This window comes from Oncorhynchus kisutch, linkage group LG21 (genome assembly GCF_002021735.2).
Source record: "Oncorhynchus kisutch isolate 150728-3 linkage group LG21, Okis_V2, whole genome shotgun sequence".
Classification (NCBI taxonomy): Eukaryota; Metazoa; Chordata; class Actinopteri; order Salmoniformes; family Salmonidae; genus Oncorhynchus; species Oncorhynchus kisutch.
In genome coordinates, this window is record NC_034194.2 from 10,249,990 (window position 1) to 10,255,105 (window position 5,116).

Genomic DNA, 5,116 nt, shown 5'->3' on the forward strand with positions numbered 1-5,116 from the left:
AGTTTCAACTGTTCTGCCTTATTATTATTCGACCATGCTGGTCATTTATGAACATTTGAACATCTTGGCCATGTTCTGTTATAATCTCCACCCGGCACAGCCAGAAGAGGACTGGCCACCCCACATAGCCTGGTTCCTCTCTAGGTTTCTTCCTAGGTATTGGCCTTTCTAGGGAGTTTTTCCTAGCCACCGTGCTTCTACACCTGCATTGCTTGCTGTTTGGGGTTTTAGGCTGGGTTTCTGTACAGCACTTTGAGATATCAGCTGATGTACGAAGGGCTATATAAATAAATTTGATTTGATTTGAGTAAAACAAACACAGTAGAAAAATAAGTATATATACAATGTGAGCAAATGAGGTGAGAAGGGAGGTAAAGGCAAAAAAAAGAAGGCCATGGTGGTGAAGTAAATACAATTTGGCAAGTAAAACACTGGAATGGTAGATTTGCAGTTGAAGAATGTGCAAGGTAGAGAGAAGCAAAGGAGCAAAATAAATAAATACAGTAGGGGGAGAGGTAGTTGTTTGGGCTAAATTATAGATGGGCTATGTACAGGTGCAGTAATCTGTGAGCTGCTCTGACAGCTGGTGTTTAAAGCTAGTGAGAGATAAGCATTTCCAGTTTCAGGGATTTTTGTAGTTCGTTCCAGTCATTGGCAGCAGAGAACTGGAATATCATGTCTGAGGGATGCCATTGCTTTGTTCATAATTTTATTACATCATGAAAATTAAAGTCCATTCTCTTCAAAATAATTACCATCTAACAGAGCTAATCAGAGTAACAGCTTGCTGTTCTACTGTTTTGTTGCATATGCCTGTCATCCCAAATAGTGTCCCCCTGCAAAAATGAGATTTTATTTTATCTTTCCAACCAGGTGAAGTACTATGAAGGCACCACTGATCTCGACGAGAGGCGCAACGTTCAGAGAAATGCACAATTCAGGGTCGTGTTAAGCAGTTAACTTCTATTTGATAACTGTATGAATTTAGCTATGTACAACCATTTTCCATCTAGCTAGTTGGTCTACATGTTGCTAGCTATACATGTAGTTTATTTGATTTATTTCACCTTTATTTAACACAATCCAGCCAGAGAAATATCTGCCATTGGAGTCAACAGAAGTTAGAAATAACACTATAAATATTCACTTGCCTTTGATCTTCATCAGAAGGCACTCCCAGGAATCCCAGTTCAACAATAAATGACTGGTTTGTTCCATAAAGTCCATAATTTATGTCCAAATAGCCACTTGTTGTTAGCGTGTTCAGCCCAGTAATCCAACTTCGTCCAGACAAAAACTTGAAAAGTTCCATTACAGGTCGTTAAAACATGTCAAACGATGTATTGAATCAATCTTTAGGTTGTTTTTAACATAAAACATCAATAATGTTCCAACCGGAGAATTCATATGTCTGAAGAAAAGCAATGGAAGAGCTAACTCTGTCGGGAGCGCGCGTCACGAGCCTGAGACACTCTGCCAGACCACTGACTTAAACAGGTCTCACGAGCCCCTCCTTTATAGTAGTATCCTCATTCAAGTTTCTAAAGACGGTTGACATCTGGTGGAAGCCGTAGGAAGTGCAACTTTATCCATATCCGACTGTGTATTCGGTAGGTCAAGCTTTGAAAAACTACAAACCTCAGATTTTCCACTTCCTGGTTGGATTTTTCTTAGGTTTTCGCCTGCCATATGTCACGACTTCCGCCGAAGTCGTTGCCTCTCCTTGTTCGGGCGGTGCTCGGCGTTCGACGTCACTGGTCTTCTAGCCATCATTGATCCTTTTTTCATTTTCCATTGGTTTTGTCTTCCCACACACCTGTTTTCAATCCCATTCATTACCTGTTGTGTATTTAAACATCTGATCCCCCTCATGTCTTTGTCAGAGATTGTTTTATTGTCAGTGTAGTGTGATTGTTGTATAAGTGCGTGTCGGGTCCTTGTACCCATGTTTGTGTGTTTATGTACATTTAGTGTTATGGAGCATACTCCGTGGACTTTATTAAGACTCCATTTTACACTCCATTTGACTCTCCTGCACCTGACTTCCCTGCCACCTATTACACCTATGCATGACACCATATGAGTTCTGTTATACTCACAGACATCATTCAAACAGTTTTAGAAACTCCAGAGTGTTTTCTATCCAATACTAATAATAATAATATGCATATATTAGCATCTGGGACAGAGTAGGAGGCAGTTCACTCTGGGCACGCTATTCATCCCAAAGGGAAAATGCTGCCCCCTATTCCAAAAAGGTTAAAGCTAGTGAGGGAGATATGAGCCTCCAGCTTCACTGATTTTTGCAATTTGTTCCAGTCATTGGTATCAGAGAACTGGAAGGAAAGACAGACAAAGGAGGTGTTGGCTTTGGGGATGACAAGTGAATGACCATGGTTGGCAGCATCATGTTGTGTGGGCGCTTTGCTGCAAGAGGGACTGGTGCACTTAAGAAAATAGTTGGCATCATGAGGGAGGACAATTATGTGGATATATTGAAGCAACATCTCAAGACATCAGTTAAAGCTTGGTTGCAAATTGGTCTTCCAAATGGACAAATGACCACAAGCATACTTCCAAAGTTGTGGCAAAATGGCTTAAGGACAACAAAGCCAAGGTATTGAAGTGGCCAACACAAAACAATTTAAATGCAATGCTATCAAATACTAATTGAGTGTATGTAAACTACTGACCCACTGGGAATGTGATATAAGAAATAAAAGTGAAATAAATCACTCTACTATTATTCTGACATTTCACATTCTTAAAATTAAAGTAACTGACCTAATTAAATTAACTGACCTAAGACAAGGAATGTTTACTAGGATTAAATGTCAGGATATGTCCAAAACTGAGTTTAATGTATTTGGCTAAGGTGTATGTAAACTTCCGACTTGAACTGTATATACAGAGAAAGAGTCGGCCCGAGAATTGAACCCTGTGGCACCCCCATAGAGACTGCCATTGAAGGATGTCTGAAATGCAGTAAATGGAATGGTATCAAACGTGTGTGGTTGATATCATTCCATCGACTCCATTCCAGCCAGGAAGGGTGGGAGAACAACGTGAAGGTAATTTTCTTTGCACTCAACAGCAGCATCCAAGCCTCCACTGAGTATGGATGGGAGCCGCAGCTGTTGACTGAGGTGAACAATGCAATTGTGTATATACAATACTTGCGATAATTATATCTTTCAAATTTGTGATTAACTTTGTTTTTATTTGTCAATTGCTATTTTTGAATAAAGTACTTTCAGATCACTGAAAGCTCACCTGATGTGGTGGAAGTTGTCGAACCAGATCGGAACGCTTTTGAAGACCACCTTCAGGCATGGACTGAGAAATATGTGGAGGTTTTTGACCAAGTAAAAATAATTGTCCACTGTTAATTTATGTTCTGGCCCTCCAAGAGATATGTAAGAAATGTATTTGTAATATGAAATATAATTGCCTTTATTCCTGTTATCAATCAAGGTGAGACTGAACATTGTCAAGGTGCAGGAGAAACAGAAGGAGAGCTACCGGGGCAGAATCAAGAAGGGGGCCAAGTGCTACGACGTTCTGGGCGAATTACTTGGTTTGGAAGAAGGACAAAAGGAAGGCGAGACCTGGGAAACCTTGCTGCTCTGGGGTCACGATCTGTTAAGGTAAATATTTAAAAAATCATAACTATTTGCATTCGCACACAAAATAACCCGAAGCTTGTTTTAGTTTCTCTAGGACTGATATTTTTAGCTTTGTCTACCTAGGGTTACCTCGGTGGAAACAAACAATCTTCTCCAGTTTTAGCAGTTAGACGGTTGACCACTGAAGCACTGACGCCCTACACTTCAGTGAAGCCCAATAGACAAAGTATGTTAAGCTTTGGTTGACATTTGAGAAAGCAAGAAATGGTAGATAAAAATTACCTATTCAATTTACCTCTACAAAGGACCATCGACTGTCTGAGCCCTGCAGGAGGTATCCCATCCACCAGAGCCGTTGAGTTCAGATCAGTCTGATTCTCTATGCTCTGAGTCAGAGGGGGACCAGCTTGGGGTAGTCTATACCTTCCAAAATTGTTGAAAAGTACATATCTCCCATTTATAACACTGCGCCAATCCATCACATTTTCTCACAGTACAGTGTAACTTGTGTGTTTGCTTGTTTACGTCTCTGTCTCCTAACCTGTTCCCTTTAATGCTGTTCCTGTTCTCCAGGACATAGGGGTTCTGCCTAACATCCAGACGTGGATCCACCTGATGTCCTCCATTACCAATCACCCTTCAACTTTTCATTACATCATCTACAGCTACTGTTATTGTCATGTCATTATCTGCTAAAATAGTGTTCTTGCTCTATTATACTGGGCACATAATATGTGAGATTCAAAGATGAACTAAAAACACTAGCACTGCAAACACTCAGAAAGCAGCAGTGCCTGGACTTTGCAGTCTCCCACTTTAAGTCCCCCTTTTCAGACTGACAGGCAGAACCTCCCACCCACACAGCAACCACCTCAATATTCCACACCAGAATTCAGTATTTTAGTCTGATTGCCATGTGAGTGTACAAAAAAATGGAAAATATACTGACACAACTGTACCAAAAAATCTAAGGGTTTATGTATTAAAATCTTAAATATTGCCAGGTTGGTTTTCACAACTGTTTCACAAGGTGTTCATTATTGTAAGTTGAACGGTATCCTTTTGTTGGGGTAGGTTCCTTGTCAGTCGTTGGCTTATTGGTGAAATCAGTAGTCAGACAATATCTTCTTGAAGTAAATCAATCAAACGTTTATTGCAATTTGAGACAGAAGTTGACATTGGAAACAGCATGTATGTTTCAGAGTAAGTTCTGCACCCCACCTAAGGGCACAGCTGATTTTATACATGTGATCACTCCCTAGTGGTATGAGCACCTATGTCAATGTACTGTGTGTGTGTGTGTGTATCAATAAGCTGAGGTTACCTTGTAAGGCAACCTAGTACAGTAGCTTCTCTGAATTTATTTGCATTGTCCACTGTCACACAAGATCAAAATGTCAAAACCAGACAGTGGGTTACTTCTCTATCTAGTTTCGATCTGACTCAGACCTAGCCTGCAAGCATACTCTTGCAACAGCCAAGGCTTAACC

The 5,116-nt window shown here is 40.5% G+C and overlaps 1 long non-coding RNA gene across 2 annotated transcripts; it reads left to right on the plus strand.

Annotated features, from left to right (window-relative positions):
* The first annotated feature begins 2,876 nt into the window (after positions 1–2,876).
* On the plus strand, positions 2,877–4,625 carry LOC109866147 (uncharacterized). Of its 2 annotated transcripts, XR_004204628.1 has the most exons (4): positions 2,877–3,365; positions 3,475–3,647; positions 3,750–3,852; positions 4,200–4,625. It is a non-coding gene; the product is annotated as an uncharacterized LOC109866147 (long non-coding RNA). The 2 variants fall into 2 exon arrangements; XR_002251660.2 differs by having other exon boundaries at positions 3,750–4,625.
* Positions 4,626–5,116: the final 491 nt, after the last annotated feature.